General features: G+C 40.1%; 1 protein-coding gene across 40 annotated transcripts in view; it reads right to left on the bottom strand.

Annotated features, from left to right (window-relative positions):
• Positions 1-17372, bottom strand: part of RBFOX1 (RNA binding fox-1 homolog 1) — a 2477231-nt gene that overhangs the window by 202734 nt on the left and 2257125 nt on the right. The gene's annotated exons all lie outside the window — the stretch shown is intronic.

The following is a 17372-nucleotide window of genomic DNA, read 5'->3' as shown; positions in this document are numbered from 1 at the left end:
AAAAAAAAAAAAAAAACCCACTGCTCGACCACATTAATAGCTGTTTAAAAAACATTAGAAATGCGATTCGATGCATCGCCTGGAGCTGGAATTTTTCATTACTAAACTAAATATATGGTATGCAAAGTTACAAAATCCAGCAGGGAGCTTGCTACTATCTTATTTTTTCTTAAGAGGGGAGCGCAAACATTCAGGGATAAAAGGGAAGAGATAGAGGAAGGATGAAAAAAGTTTAAAGAGATAGAGAGATAGCAATAGGTAAATTTTGAAAAATGCTGTGAGTACATCAGAGAGCATGAATTTGTAATAAAGCTGTGTGGTTAACTGCAAATTGATCTTAAAAATATCATAACTGATGATGACTTGGAAGATTTTGAAATCCAGCTCTTTTGCAGACTGGCTGTGTAATCTTAGACAAGTTATTGTGATACTCCAAGCGCTAGTTTTTGCTTCTGTTTAATGGGACCAATGATGAGTAGCTTCACCATAATATTGTAAGGATCTAATTAAAAATCACATCACCAAAAACCACACACAGACACACACACACACACACAGGGCTTGGCTCCTAGTACACATTATGTAAATGAATTCATTCATTCACATTTAATGCAACGGTGAGCAAAATCCAAAACCATCTTTGTCCCTATAGACCTTACAGTCAAGTGCAGCAGCAGACTTCCAGAAACAAAAAATAAATACTAAGATGACCACAATATTCCAGGGGTGACAAATGCTATCAAGAAAAAGTACAGGGGTCTTGCTTTCTCCTTTCCTTGGACTTTTGTCTTTTCATGGCTTATCGTTTTCTTCTCTCTCCCAGTGAGCAAAAACAAGAACTCATACAAAAAATTCCCCAGTGAAATCCCACATCAATGCCAAAGGCAGCCTCTTTATTTAAAGCTGCAAGTACTTTGTTCTTCCTTTATTATGAAAACTACAACAACCAGAGTGAAATGTCAAAATAATTTCAGTTATTATTTGCTCATGTCTTTCTTGCTTGTCAAGGGAGAGGTTTTGAGAGTCCCATGCACCGTTCCTACAGATAGCTGCTTATCACCAAGGCTCCTTGCTATGGAAAGAGAGATCTTCCCCTACTGGAGGGAATGGATGGGGTTTCTGAAGTGAATAAAGTTGTAATTAAATTGTATAACAGAGGAGGAGGTGAGGGTGGAATAGACCGCCTGGAAGAATTCAACCTTTCTGCTTGTCTGTTTTGCAGGTTCTAGTTCAGGTGGCCCCTGGGCGAGGTTTTTCTTTTTAATTCCCAGCTCTTCAACGTTGGAAAGAAAATCTGGATACATAGTATTTGTGCCCGTCCTTACGTTTCCATTTCCAATCATACCTTGGGGATCTCTGCAATGCATCACAGAGTGAAAGTTAAAACAAGCAGCCCTTTCAGTTTCTTTAAAAGGATGTGTCAGCTCCCCTCTCTAACCACATAACCACAGAGGACAAGAGGCCCTGTCTCACAAGACTCCAGCTCAGTATGCGAGGACAGCAGCCATTTGCACAAACCATAAGCTCTTGTCCTCAACTGAGAAGCCAACTTCTGTCCTTCAACCTTGGAAAGAGAGACAAGACCAAGACGGACAATTCCCTGGTGAAAGCATTAATGTCCTAGGGAATAATGGAGAAAATACTCAAAAACAAACAACAACAAAACAACTGGCCGGGCGCGGTGGCTCACGCTTGTAATCCCAGCACTTAGGAAGGCCGAGGCGGGCGGATCACTTGAGGTCAGGACTTTGAGGCCAACCTGCTAAAACTCCATCTCTACTAAAAATACAAAAATTATCCAGGCATTGTGGCAGGTGCCTGTAATCCCAGCTACTTTGGAGGCTGAGGCACGAGAATCGCTTGAACCCGGGAGGTGGAGTTTGCAGTGATCCAAGATTGCATCACTGCACTCCAGCCTGGGTGATAGGGTGAGACTCCATCTCAAAAAGAAAAGAAAAAAAAAACTTAAATAGACAAAGGGTTAAAGAGTTTCAGGTGGAAACAATCAGATAGATGCAACAGAACATGGGTCCTTAGTCAGTGGAGCATGAGCTCCTTATGTATTCTTTTAAAAATAAAAGATTCCGGCCGGGCGCCGTGGCTCATGCCTGTAATCCCAGCACTTTGGGAGGCCGAGGCGGGCGGATCACGAGGTCAGGACATCGAGACCGTCCTGGCTAACACGGTGGAACCCCGTCTCTACTAAAATTACAAACAATTAGGCAGGCATGGTGGCGGGCACCTGTAGTCCCAGCTACCTGGGAGGCTGAGGCAGAAGAATGGCGGGAACCCGGGAGGCGGAGCTTGCAGTGAGCCAAGATCGCGCCACAGCACTCCAGCCTGGGCAACACGGAAAGACTCCGTCTCAAAAAAAAAAAAAAAAAAAAAAAAAAAAAAAAAAAGAAAGAAAGAAAGAAAAAAAAATCACATTCCAAGGCTTCACACCAGACCTACTGCCTCAGAATCTCTGAGGGTGGGATCCAGGGATGGGCACTGTCAAAAGTTGCCCCAGATAGTTCTGATACACAATCCTGGAGAAAAATGTTCTGTGTTTTTTATTCTGTCAGTCTGATCTCTTAGGCTGTAAGACCCATGTAGGGGATCATCATACCAACATTCTTTAAATGAAATAATCTACACACATGAGAGAAGAATAAAATAGTTAAGAGTTTATATTGTTTCATGAAAACTTTATGTGGAGGAATGGGTTCAGAGTGTAAAATCTTTTATGAATTGGGGTAAAAATAAATAAATGGAAAAACACTATGATAGGCCAGGTAATTTCTAGTGTTACTATCTAACCTTTTAATGCTGTGACTATGAAATCTAAGTCAAATATTGAGGCATCAAGAGCATAATGGTGAAACTATTGGCAAGTCATTCAACCTTTATGTGACCCAGTTTCCTTATTCATAAAATATAAATAGTAATATATATTATTCTTCACAGTGAGACTCTTACGATGTTTTAGAGGGAAAAATCTACTGGAATGTATTTTATAATCTAGAAAGTCCTGTATGCACATATGTCCCATTGTGGGGATAAAACTGATCCTCCTTCCAGTCCAGTGAAGTTCTTCCTCTGGAGAACCCAGGAAGAAGGGATGTGTGTTGGACTCTAACCTACTTTAGTGAATACTAAACTCATTATGGTACCTTTGGCAGATCACGTACCTCATTATGGTACCTTTGGCAGATAAGAAAACTGAGGTGCTAAACAAATGGAAAACACTTTCCAACACATGGATCTAGTACATTAGTAAGGGAAAGAACCCGAATTTTAACATAATCTTATTATGAGTCTTATTGAAGAATTCTTGTTACTGAATCCATAATAAGATAAAGGCAAAGATGGTGGTGGTGGTGATGATGATGATGATGGTGATGGTGATGGTAATAATGGTGATGGTGATGATGATGTCTGGTAACGAGGAAAAGAAATCTTTTCTTGCACACCAATTATGAGCTGATTATTGTTCTAAGCACCAAGCATACAAAATTCAATAAAGTAGCTTTGCCTACATTACCTAATTTAACAAGAATCCAACGTACCGCGTATTTTTATCTTCTTTTTCAACCTAGGTGGGATTACTTGCTCATGCTCACACAACTTGTTAGTGTCAGGTACCCAAATCTGTCAGAATCCTACACTGTATATTCTTAAACACTTGGAGATGAATTCAGATCTGACCTCATTTAGATAAACATATAAACTTTTGTTCTGGTAACTATGCCAGCTTACAGAAATTTTTTTTTTTTTTTTTTTTTTTTTTGAGACAGAGTCTTGCTCTGTCACCCAGGCTGGAGTGCAGTGGGGCAATCTCCGCTCACTGCAAACTCCGCCTCCTGGGTTCAAGCAGTTCTCCTGCCTCAGCCACCCAAGTAGCTGGGACTACAGGTACCCGTCACCATGCCCGGCTATTTTTTTGTATTTTTAGTAGAGACGGTATTTCACCATGTTAGACAGGATGGTCTCGATCTCCTGACCTTGTGATCCACTCACCTCAGCCTCCCAAAGTGCTAGGATTACAGGCATGAGCCACTGCACCTGGCCAGAAAATTATCTCTTGAACAAAGAACTCTAAAGTTATGCTGAAGCCATAATTCATAAAATCCAACAAACAACAAAGATGACAGAATCCATGTTACAGATTCCAGCAAAGCTACTTGTCTCATTTCACTTCTCTGGCTCAGTAGGGAAGCACAGAGAGAGGATGGAAGCCATCTTGCCATGGCTGACAAACACCAGCCCCAGAAACACAAGCCAACCGAGTGGGCGGTCGGCTTGCAGTGAGGAGGTGTCATGTTTGCAAAATGTTCCATCCTGATTTTCCATTTGGAGTTACAGAAGGCAATGGAGAGGCTGTTTTTCTCAACTCTTTAAAAGTCACTGACAATAAAATATTTATGGTACTCTGTACAAGTCAGAGACCTGGATATGGCCACTTCTGAGATGATAATTCCAAAGGGAAATATGTGCTTGGCCCTTAAAAAATTAGCGACATCCAGAACAAGTGAAGTTCCCAACCAACGGCATCAAGCACTTAGGAAGATGGAGTTTCTCACTTTTCCAGGGTCTCAGAGGACCCTGTCTTGCCATTTAAAACCTCTGTCAAAGTATGACATTATATACACATTTTGGTGTCCATCTCCAACTGGACTGTGAACTCTACGAGTATAGGAACCTTGTCTGGTTTCCTTTTTTTTTTTTTTTTTTTTTGGTCTATCACTGTTGCCTCAAGCATCTCAAACAGTGTCTGAGATGCACACACATGCGAGCACACACACACATGTACAAAAGCATTCAAAATGTTTTGTTGAATAAAAAATGAATCCCAAGCTAGTCCCTTCATTTTTAGTAGTACTGAGACATGTTCTGACACAGTCAGCACCTCGGGGCACTGAGAGCAAGGTCAAAACCATCCACCGTTGCCCTGCATTACTGAAAAAAGTTTCCCCATTGGAATATCCTAACATTGCACTGAAGCATTTCTTGCTGGAAAGGCATGCTGCGTAGGGCTTCACCTGTCTGTTTGTGAAATTGCTGCAAATGCCTTATTATTGCCTGTTATTAATACAAACTAACAGCCAGAGCAGCTGGTATTCTTCCAGCACCTTCTAAGTATCAGACAATGTTAGTCACTATATATATATATATATATATATATAATCTCACTTCATCTCCACAGGAGCTAGAGTAATAAACTCATTTTTAGCACACCCACTTCACAGATAAGGAAACATAAAGTCTTGAAGTGAATAAGTGCAAATCCAGACCTCATATCTAAGTCTTTCGGCAACAATGAGGTCCTTTCCTTTATCTATAATTGACCTTTTTTGTGGGCTGAGATAAGAGGTGATATTTGTGAGAGTTATGGTGGAACAATTCACCATAAAATATTTTTGAGACATTCTGACAAAGCCTTTTAGTATCGTAGGCAAAATTAGAGGTTGTCAAAAAGGCACAAGACCGTGTTCCTGCCACCCTAAGATCCAGAACCCAGGTAGGTTAATCATGTTAATGATGACAGTGTTACTTATAAAATTCTTGATAATAACAATAATACAATGAGAAGGGCTTAAGCCACATGCTTGCCACTGCCCTAAATGTTCTATAAATAGAACTTCCATCAATGCAACCCACAGCCCGACGATAGGGGCACAGACTTTATCTTCATTTGATAAATAATAGGCTCTGAGATGCTAAGAAAATTATCTCAGGTCATGATGGTTCCATGAAGAAATTTGTACCAACCCAATTCCGAACCCAGAGCCTAGCCTATGAGTGCCATTATTGTTAATTTTTTATTTTCAAATAATCACAGAGATATAATTATACAGAAAGTTTCAAAAAATGTAGAAGAACGTCTTGGGTACCGTTCATCCATTTTCCCCCGTGATAACCTCTTGCATAACTATAATACACAGTCAAGACCAGAAAGCTCAGCTGTAGTAAGTACTTGGCTATCAATACCAACCAACCATCACCACTGCTATCCATTCCTGAGTGACAGCTGGGGCTGCCCATCACTGTCACAGATATACTTGTATGGACAGAAGGGCATATGGACAAGCAGAAAATCAAACCATGCAAATAAACATTGGCAAAAGTGAATTTTTGTAAGGGAAAGAACAGACAGATGCATTTTGAATCTTAATTCAATAAGGATTCTCCACCTCCTGGGTATGCGGGAAGCGTCAATCCTGAACAGACTTTCATAATCCATTTCCTTTCACCAGCCCACTTTTTCTGAAGGGGGAAAAGTTCTTGCTACTACCACCAGAGTAACATCAGTGTCAAATTCACATTCAAGATAAATTTAGATGACTTGTGCCATTGCTAATACTACTACATTTAACCAAATCCACAAGGGGAAAAGGATGGATTCTGTCCCCTTAAATACCTGACTTGCAGTTACCCTACAGATATAATTTGAGATAATATCACTGTGTGACTTATTCCATCATAGCTGTCCAGAGTATTCTCTGCCTGCTTCTAAAGGAGGAAATTGATAGATTGAATGTGACACAACTTTCTTTGTAAGAGAGGAAGTCCTTATACATACAAAGAGAACCAAATCGCTTAGAGAGACAGCAACTCTGCCATGAACGTTGCTGGCTACGGCATCCCACTAAGAATGTCACCAAGGATCTCTTGCTAGATTTGGAAAATTGGGAGCATTAAGTCACACTGACGAAAGGATAATCAAATACCCTTCCCAATGGGATTAGGTTACAGATGACAGAATGTTCTAGTGATGAGAAAAATAAACATTCTAGATACAAAGTAGTGCAAGGAGTGGATACCATAATCTTGGACATGGATACATTTAGAATAATTTATTTATTTTTTTTGAGACAGAGTCTCGCTCTGTCACCCAGGCTGGAGTGCAGTGATGCGATCTCAGCTCACTGCAACATCGGTGACCCAGATTCAAGCGATTCTCCTGCCTCAGGCTCCCGAGTAGCTAGGATTACAGGCACCTGCCACCACACTTGGCTAATTTTTGTATTTTTAGTAGACAGGGAGTTTCACCATGTTGGCCAGGCTGGTCTCAAACCCTGACCTCAGATGATCTGCCCATCTTGGCCTTTCAAAGTTCTGGGATTACAGGCATGAGCCAGTACTCCCAGCCAATTCAGAATCATTTCTTCTTATAACACATTATAAAGTTTTCTACCCATCATAAAAGTTTATGCCTCACCACATGTATACATATGTAACTAACCTTCACAATGTGCACATGTACCCTAAAACTTAAAGTATAATAATAAAAAAAAAAAACAAGACAAAACAAAACAAAAAGTTTATGCCTCACTACCACGAATCAACATATCTTCTATTTCTTCTTCAGCCCCTTTTCAAAGCTGGGTACGTAAACATAGTCTAAACAATCCAATGGCTTTGTGGAGGCATGATATGGTGAAAACTTAGCAACTACCTGCCACCCCTACATTGTTTATAAAGAATGCACAAAGCCAAGCATCTGCCTGTATTTTTAATTATTCGATTTTCTTACATGAAACCAGAGATCTCCCCTAATGTTGTAAGCTCCTTAAGGGCAGGTGCTTGTCCATGTATCTTTAATGGCTCCCTCTTTTTCTTTCGCACATCGTAATCAGGTGTTTGACATGATAGATATCGGTTGGCTTGCATTCGCCTCACTTGTAGAAAGATGTCTGATCTGGTTACTGCAACAGGCAAAGACGATAAAATATGACCTTGTCTTTCATTGTGTGTTGCATAAGTTTTAGCCTCTCATAGTTTGCCAGCTGAAAAAAAAAGGCTGTCATAAAATGAATGATAGTTGGACTTGGAAGAAATGAAATTAGGAGAGATTGCCAGAAAGCAAGGGCAATGAACTGTCCAAATAGGCAAGAGCATGATACTCACGCAATTGTTTCAGGAGTTACGTATTGAGTATATGTTGGATGTCAGGGACTGTGCTATGTTTGGGGGCTACAGTGGTGAATAAGATACACATAGCCCAGGTACCTCTATAGCTACAGGCTGGCAGGAGTCATAGAATAGCCTAGAGATTTACAGTGCAATACGGTACGTGCCCAGAGAAGATAAATTTAAGAAACAAAATGATTTATCAGGTAAGGTTTTCCAGAAGAACTGATGTCTAACCTGATGTTCTTGAAGAGCAGGAAGCAGCCAGGTGGTAGGATATAGACTGACAAAACAATATGTAGAAAGGCCAATTGTAATGCTAAATGTTAGGACAGAATATCTCATAGTCTGAGTGGCAGAATCAAAGAAAACAAAGTAGAACAAAGCAATGAGGACATTTTCATAGAGTCATAGGACCTATAAAATACAGAGCTGGGCTGAAGACCTGGAGGCTACTGGATTGTAAATCTCTCAAAAGCAGAGACCTATGTCTGTCTTATAGGACAGCATATCCCCAGCACTATTGGAATGGCAAGCACAGAGTGAATGATCAAACACGATTTGATTAAATCAAAGAGTAAATGCAACAATGATACATGCCAAGATAAAGCTGTCTTATGCATTCCTTTGTCTTATGAATGGAAAGAAAGAGGAAGGGTAAGAACAGAGAGAGAGCTGATAATTTAAGCTACATTTTGACATTACCTTCTCAATGGAAGTAACTCCAATGCTTGAAATAGAAGAAATAAGCAGAGGAAACAGTAGTCACTTTAGGTAAATAGCACAAATGATCATTCTCTTCTCCATCACCATCATCAAAATATCTCAGCTGGGTTATATTAGTCTGTTCTCACACTGCAAGTAAAGACATATCTGAGGCTGGGTAATTTATAAAGGAAAGAGGTTGACTCACAGTTCAGCATGGCTGGAGAGGCCTCAGGAAACTTACAATCATGGTGGAAGGGGAAGCAAATATGTCCTTCTTCACATGGCAGCAGGAAGGACAAGGGCCGAGCAAAGCAGGGGGAAAGCCTCATATAAACCCATCAGATCTCATGAGAACTCACTCACTATTACAAGAACAGCATGGAGGTAACTGTCCCCATCATTCAATTACCTCCCACCGGGTCCCTCTCACGAGACGTGGGGATTATGGGAACTAGAGTTCAAGATGAGATTTGAGTGGGGACACTGCCAAACCATATCATGGGACAGGTTGTAAAGGTTATTGGGAGCATTTAAACATAATCGTTTTAAGCCTTACATACAATATTGAAAGAAAGTCAGAATGGGTATCATTCACATCTATTTAGTGGAAGAAGCTGAGAGCCAGGTAACTCAGTGAAATGCCCAAATCATATCTAGTGATACGAACCCTAGATGTATTTCCAATGCATCAAACTGTTCCCTAAGATTTTCATCTATATGACCCGACAAGTCTAGCTACAACAATAGGCTTAGATGCATGATGCATTTCTAGGTTTCCTCCATTTCTATCTCATAAACTTTTATAGGGGAATAAGAAAACTGAATATGGACATAACAGTTGAAACACAAAGTGGCTAGACCTCTCATCAGAACAAAGGGGAAATACAACTTCACTGGACTTACAAATTCAGTACAACCCAACTAAGCAGAAGCACACAGTATTGAAGTTCCTACTATTTTGTAAGTATGTTCATAGAATTGAAACCAAACAGTTCCATCTTGGCAAGTGAAGAGCCAAGATCAGTAACTGACCCTGTCCCAATATGAGGATCTCTAAGCCTATACATCAACCAATGTCTCCACTTGAGACTGGAGAGTCTGTGCTTCTTCACATGATTAGCAGTGCATAAATACTATTCTTCCATAGCTAAGGATGTCTGATCTTTTAAGGACGTCTGCCTGATTGAATGCTGAGCCCAGTGGGTTGCAGCTTAGAGTACAGCAGGGCCTGGCTGACTGGAGGAAGAAGAGGTTTTGCATGATGTCAAGGTGTACTCAAGGAAAACCAGGGGTTTTTGGAAATATGGAAGATGTTTCCCTTATTGGTAAATCAGAGGGAAGAAGCACAGCAGTGAACAATGTTTTTTGTTTTTTTTTTTTGCAGATACTCACAGTGTAGAAGTCTGGTCCAATACTTGTGTGCAACTTAGGATATTGTAGTTAATTGTCTCAACAACTGCGAAGTAGATAATGCTAAGGAAACTGAGGGTGATCGACATTAAATATTTCTAATTCAAAACACCACCAAAAGAAAGCCTTAATATATGTTGAGCTGTGATTCTGGTGCACTTACTTTTGCATAGTCTAACTACCCATTGGCTGCATTCATCCTCTTCACTTACTGTTTTTTCTCGTTTGATTTTTAACATGTCTATCTTCTTTAGACAGAATGGAAGATTCTTGGAATCCAGTCAATGTAGCCAAAAGTTATCTTTATACTCAATTTTTATTTTTTCATATATCTGACTTGAATTTATTGAACACATACTGTTATTGGTTGAATTGTCTTCTTTTCAAATTCAAATACTAAAGTCCCATCTCCCAGTATCTCAGAATGTAACCTAATCTGGGAATGGGGTCACTGCAGATGAAATTAGTTAAGATGAGGTCACGCTTGAGTAGGGAGCAGCGTGGGCTTCTACATCCATATGACTGTGTCTTATAAAATGGGAAAATGTGGACACAGATATGCACACCATCTGAAGATGAATGGGTGATGCTTCTACAACTCAAGGGATGCCAAAGATTGTCAGTAAACTTCCAGAAGATAGTAGAGCAGCATGGGGCAGATTCTCCTCCCAGCACTCAGAGGGAACCAGCCCTATCCACACCTTTGTCTCAGACTTCAGGCCTCCAGAACTGTGAGCCAGTAAATTTCTATTTCAAGTCACCCAGTTTGTGGTTCTTTGTTTTCGTAGCCCTGGGAAATTAATACGTCTATTATGTGCTAGTCACGGAAGACCTAGTATTGAGTGATGTCATTGTCTACTTCATGGAGTTTGAGGTCCAGTGATAGAAATGCAACAATTAGGTAAACAGCTAAGGATGTTGTGACACCTTATCCTTTTAATCTGTTGCTTATACACTAACACTTGAGAGGAGAAAGTTGGAGCACATGACAATTTTCATGCGACCTCATTTGCTCTCTGTGAAGCAGATATTGTAATCCTAGTCAGAGAGCTTTAAGAGCTTGCTAGATCTGCTTAAGCATTGTGGTTTCACCTTGCTGTCCTAACATGGTAGCCATTAGCCATGTGTGGTCATTGGGTGTTGAAATGTGGCTGGTCTGAAATGAGGTGTACTGTACATGGCAACTGCACGCCAGATTTCAGAGACGTCATACAAGAGAAAGAATGCAACATATCTCTTTAGTAGTGTCAGTTTGATTACATGTTGAATGGTAACACTTTGGATATACTGGGTAAATAAAATTATGCTTCATTATATATTGGGATATATTTGCTTGAATAAAATATTGAAATTAAAATCACGCATTTTGTTTTGCCTTAATATGGCTACTAGAAAGTATAAAAAAACCCCACTACATATGTGATTCATATTTGTGACCATGGTTATATTTCTGTTGGACAATGCTAGTTATACTCATTGGTTCAGGTGTCATAGAGGCTGAGTTAGACCCATGTACACCATTAGCTAGTTCATTAACAGAGCTGAGATTGAACTTAGACTATTTAAATTTGAAGCCACCACTCCTTTACAATACCAAACTACCACCTTGGCACCAAACGTGAACATTTTTTGAAATGGACTTATGGAGATATATCCAGAACAGGGAAGCTTGATCTCCATCCCACCCCACACGCCACCTTTGTTATTCTTCATTTTACCTTTCTGCACAATTACAGCATCAACCCCAAGACAGCCTTCACAGAAGGCTGCTTCGGAACAGAACATAACTTTCACTTTACCAAATCCAACAAAGCTCCCAAGGCTCAGAGAATCTGTCTAAAGCACCTATTTGGGGACAGGAGAGGTAAAAGGCTTTTAAAAGCTTGTTTTAACTCTGTGTGAAATCAACTGACTAATATTTATACTGGGCAGCTTTCTGCAAAGATGAAATAAACTCTCTACAAATAGCCTACAGAGCTCAGACATTCGCTGTGTGTGAGGTCAGAGAAGGGCTCTTGAAAACACTCCAGTATGCAGAATGCTTAAGGCATCCGTAGACATTCTGAGTTAGATCTTGCTCTGCAAGGTTATCCATTGAATTTGATCAGAAAGAAACTAGTTTTTTTTTAAAAGTCTCAGTGACACATGGTAGGATATCTTGCATTCATTGATTCATTCGAGATGTAGTTTTTGACTATGTTTAGAAATGCACTACAGGTACCTTTATCCACTGTGTCTGGTCCCCAGTAGGTTCACAATAAGCATTTGTTTTTGCATTAATATAAAATACATTCAGAGATAAGAAAATAGTCCTGCTCTAATGCAGATTAAGATCTGGATAAAGAGAGATACCAAAAAATCGATGATCAAAGCAAGTGTCATGGATTTTATAAGTATAAATTATTATAGGGGGCAAAGAAGAAAGCTCTCAATTCAGAGACAGGAGGTATCAAATGCTTCTTAAAGGATGTAGCAGTTGAGAGGAATCTTGAGGAGATGTTGGAGTGAGTTAGGTGCAAATTCAAAGGAGAGGAAAAGCACACACTCAGCATCAGGGCATAAAAGAACACAGAAAACAGGATAATATGGCTGGAGTATAGGTGTGGTGAAGATTTAGCAGGAACTGGGGCTAGAAAATAAGGTTGTGGGCATAGGAAGAGAATCAGAAAATGACACATAAAGTAGTTTGGATTTGATCCTTTAAGTAACGGGAGGCCATTGAAGAGTTCCAGGCATGGGATTCACATGGTCAGATTTGTCTTAGAAAGACCACGCTGGCCACTAAATGGCTGGTAGGCTGGAGACAGGAAAAGGTGGGGACATGGAGAGAGGCAATAAAATGACTGTGGTCATTTAAGGGAGACGTGACAAAGCCAAGTGGAGACAGAGAAGCACAGATGAAACCAGAGGCTCACTCTCAGGACAACTTCTTCGCATCTGTATGGGTACCAATGGCTCTAATCCTAATTTTTTCAGTCCATTCTGTGTCTAGTGCAAAATAATTAATTTTTAAATTGGTATTTAAACAGGATTCTAGTGATTTATTTTTTATTTTCTAAAAGAAAATACAATTTGGAGCAATTACACAATGCAAACTGGTTTTTTTTTTTTTTCTGTTATGTAGTCTTTTCTATGAGAACACTGCAGTGGTCAAATTTAAAAAAAAACGTCTTTGTTAAGGTTTACATTGTTGGAATGTAAATACATTCAAGTAAACTGAGGCCTTGCTATGACCACTGAATGTGGACAAGTACTTGAACACACACTTTGGGGGTAGAGAAATGGTATTAATGATGATGATGATGATTAAACCCATTAATACACCCTAAGTGACTGACATCTATTACCTCATTACATCCCTATAAGGGCTCTGAGTTAGATATCACTATCCCTATTTGAAAGATAAGGAAACTTGGCCAGGCACAGTGGCTCACCCCCCTAATCCCAACATTTTGGGAGGCCAAGGCAGGCGGATCACTTGAGGTCAAGAGCTCAAGACCAGCCTGGTCAACATGATGAAACCCCATCCCTACTAAAAATACAAAAATTAGACAGATGTGGTGGCACATGCCTGTAATTCCAGCTACTTGGGAGGCTGAGGCACGAGAATCACTTGAACTGGGAGATGGAGGTTGCAGTGAGCTGAGATCATGCCACTGTACTCCAACCTGGGAGACAGAGCAAGACCCTACTTCAAAAGTAAAACAAAATAAAATAAAAAGGTGAAGAAACTGAGGCCCAGAAGGTAGGATGTGTGCACTGACTCACTGCTGATAGAGACAGAATGTGGACCCAGCCTAGTATCTTCCCACCACACCACGTTCTGTAGGATTTCTCTGGAACGTTCTTATTAGCTTCTTCTCTGTATGGAAGTACTTATTAAGAATCTACAGGATTCAAACATAAATTTAAATGAGGAACTTCAATGAAATTCTGATTTTCAAAAAAATAGTCTAGTATCTTTGAATGGACAAGAAAAAAAGTAATTTATTTTTTATTTCAATAGGTTTTTGGGGAACAGGTGATGTTTGCTTGCATGAATAAGTTCTCTAGTGGGGATTTCTGAGATTTTGGTGCACCCGTTACCCAAGCAGTGTGTAGTGTACCCAATGTGTAGTCTTAAAATAAATGTAAAAAGGTTTCTGAGACTTAAAGATGGAATTATATTAAAACTTGAATAAATTCTGTACATGCAAAAAAATGGACAAAGGTCACAAGTAGACATTTCTCAAAAGAAGATATAAACACAGTCAACAAACATACGAAAAAATGGTTATAACCATCATCAGAGAAATGCACATCTAAACCACAATGAGATACCATCTCGCACCAGTCAAAATGCCTATTAGTAAAAAGTCAAGAAACAATAGATGCTGGTGAGGCTGCAGAGAAAAAGGATGGCTGATACACTGTTGGTGGGTGTGTAAAATTAGTTCAGCCACTGTGGAAAGCTGTTTGAGTATTTCTCAAAGAACTTAAAACAGAGCTACTCTTCAACCCAGCAATCCCATGACTGGGTAAATACCCAAAGGAAAAGAAATTGTTATATCAGAAAGACACCTGCACAAGTATGTTAATCAGTGTAATATTCACAACAGCAAAGACATGGAATTAGCCTAGGTGTGTATCAGTGGTGGACTGGATAAAGAAAATGTGGTATACATACACCATGGAATACTATGCAGCCATAAAACAGAATGAAATCATGTCTTTGCAGCAACATGGATGCAGCTGGAGGCAATTATCTTAACTGAATTAATGCAGGAACAGAAAACGAATATCACATGTTTTCATTTATAAGTGGGAGCTAAACATCAAGCACACATGGTCATAAATAAGGGAACAACAGACACTGGGGACTACTAAAGTGGCAGGAAGGAATGGAATAAAAAACTACCTATTGGCTTCTATGCTCATTACTTTGGTACAATATACCCATGTAACAATCCTACACATGTACCTCCTGTATCTAAAATAAAGAATGAAGATTTTATAATGCAAAAAAAAAAAAGTAGATAACACAGTTCCTGATATTAAGGAGCTCAAGCATTTGGGAAGGAGAAACTTCTGCTGAGTTTTGGAATGAAAGCCACTTCCAGACTCAGAAGGCCTGTTGTTCAAATGCTGGCTTTGCCTCTTACCAGGTATATGGCTTTGAGTAAGTATCATGACCTTTTTGAGTGTTGGCTCCTCTCTGTCATAAGAGAGATACAAATTGCATACCCTTCATAGGATTATTTCTACAATAAATTAGGTCATGAAAGTAAATTTCTTATCACTATGCTGAACATCTCTGTGCTATTATTGCTGTTATTGTTATTTAAGAGAAGTGACTTGGATGGCCATGTGCAGGGGGTTAGGAAAATTTTCCAGAAAAAATAATCCATCAAACCCAGCCTGGGAGGAAAGGAGCATGTTGAGGGAGCAGAGAAGGAGTTTGACACATCACACCCATCATCACACAGCAGGCTAGGAAAATAACACACTAGCCGCCAATGGTAGGAAGGCCAGAGATGGTCTCCCCAAAGTGCACCTTTAAAATACTGAATTGAGCTTTGGTTCTGAATCACCTAAAAGCATTTAATGGGATGCTTGCCTGTGCTTCAGCAAGGACAATCTCATCTGACCACCATGCTCAAAACCAGAATTGCAATTGACAACCATCCAAGTCCAAAAAATCAGAAAGTCAGGCCATGTGAATTATCTCTTCTCACCTTTATCTATTATAGCTCCCCCACTAGACATTGCTAACTCATGACATACTGTTTAAGCCTCCATAACCACTCTCAGAGAAGAAATCATTCATAAGCAAATATGAAAATCTCAAAAAATAAAAGGTGCCATTGCTTATGAGTGTGGTTCTTCAAATAACTAAGAAATTGTTTTGACTTTCTATTTGAGAATGCAAAATTATAAGAACCCAAACTAAAACCAAGCACCTACTGGGATGATGATAATGATGATGACAATGATAATGATGATTTTATCAGCGTTCTATTGTTGTTATAACAAATTACCAGAAACATTGTGGCTTCACACAATGCAAACATATTCTCTTTTAGTTCCGATTTCTCACTGACGTAAAGTCAAGGTGTCACCAGGGCTCTGGAGGCTCTGAGAGGATCATCGGTTTCTTTGCCATTTTTGAGCTTCTAATGACCACCTTAATTCCTTACCTTGTGGTCTCTTTCTCCAACTTCAAAATGCATTACTCCAGTTTCTGATTCTGTTATTACATTTTCTTCCTCTCTGACTCTGACTCTACACCTCTGTGTTCCCCCTTGTAAGTACTGTTGTGATTACACTGGACTCATCTGGATACTATAGAATAATCTCTCCAATTCAAAAGAAATAATTCTCCTTATTCAAATCTGTCTGCATAGGTCCTTTTTCCATATAAAGTAACACTCGCAGGTTCCAGTGATTATGATGTGGATAGATTTGTGGGCGTTACTGAGTCTATTGCAATGATTCTAGGGGAAGACTGTCCAATAAAACTTTCTGAGATGACAGAAGTATTCCATATCTGTACTGTCTAACACAGGAAACTCTAGCCACGTGTGGCTGTTGAGCGCCTGAAAGGTAGACAGTCTGACTGAGTGTGTTAGTCTGTTCTTGAAATACCTGAGAATGGGTATTTTACAAAGAAAAGGGGCTTAAGGCTGGGCACAGTGGCTTCACGCCTATAATCCCAGCACTTTGGGAGGCTGAGGTGGGCGAATCCCCTAAGGTCAGGAGTTTGAGACCAGCCTGACCAACATGGTGAAACCCCATCTCTACTAAAACTACAAAGATTAGCCCGGTGTGGTGGCAGGCACCTGTAATCCCAGCTACTCGGGAGGCTGAGGCAGGAGAATCGCTTGAACCTGGGAGGCGGAGGTTGCAGTGAGCCGAGATCGCACCACTGCACTCCAGCCTGGGGGACGTCTCAAAAAAAAGAGGCTTAATTAGCTCATGGTTGGTGCCAGCATCAGTTTGGCTTCTGGGGAGGTCTCAGGGAGCTTTTACTCACGGTGGAAGGTGAAGCAGAAGCAGGCATGTCACATGGTGAGAGTCGGGGCAAGAGAGAGTGAGGGGGAAGATGCCAACCACTTTTAAACAGTCAGCTTTCACAACAATTCACTATCGCGAGGACACCACCAAGGGGATGGCACTAAACCATTCATAAAAGAATCTGCCTTCATGGTCCAATCACCTCCCACCAGGCCCTAACTCCAACACTGGGGATTACAATTTGACATGAGATTTAGATGGGACAATATCTAAATGATATCACTAAGAAACTGAATTTTAATTTTATTTAGTGTCCTTTTAAGTAGCTACATGTGGCTAGTGGCTGTCATATGAGACAGGACAGT

Source organism: Pan troglodytes, chromosome 18, assembly GCF_028858775.2.
Source record: "Pan troglodytes isolate AG18354 chromosome 18, NHGRI_mPanTro3-v2.0_pri, whole genome shotgun sequence".
NCBI lineage: Eukaryota > Metazoa > Chordata > Mammalia > Primates > Hominidae > Pan > Pan troglodytes.
Note: the sequence above shows the minus strand (reverse complement) of the source record. Positions and strands in the feature narration are given on the sequence as shown.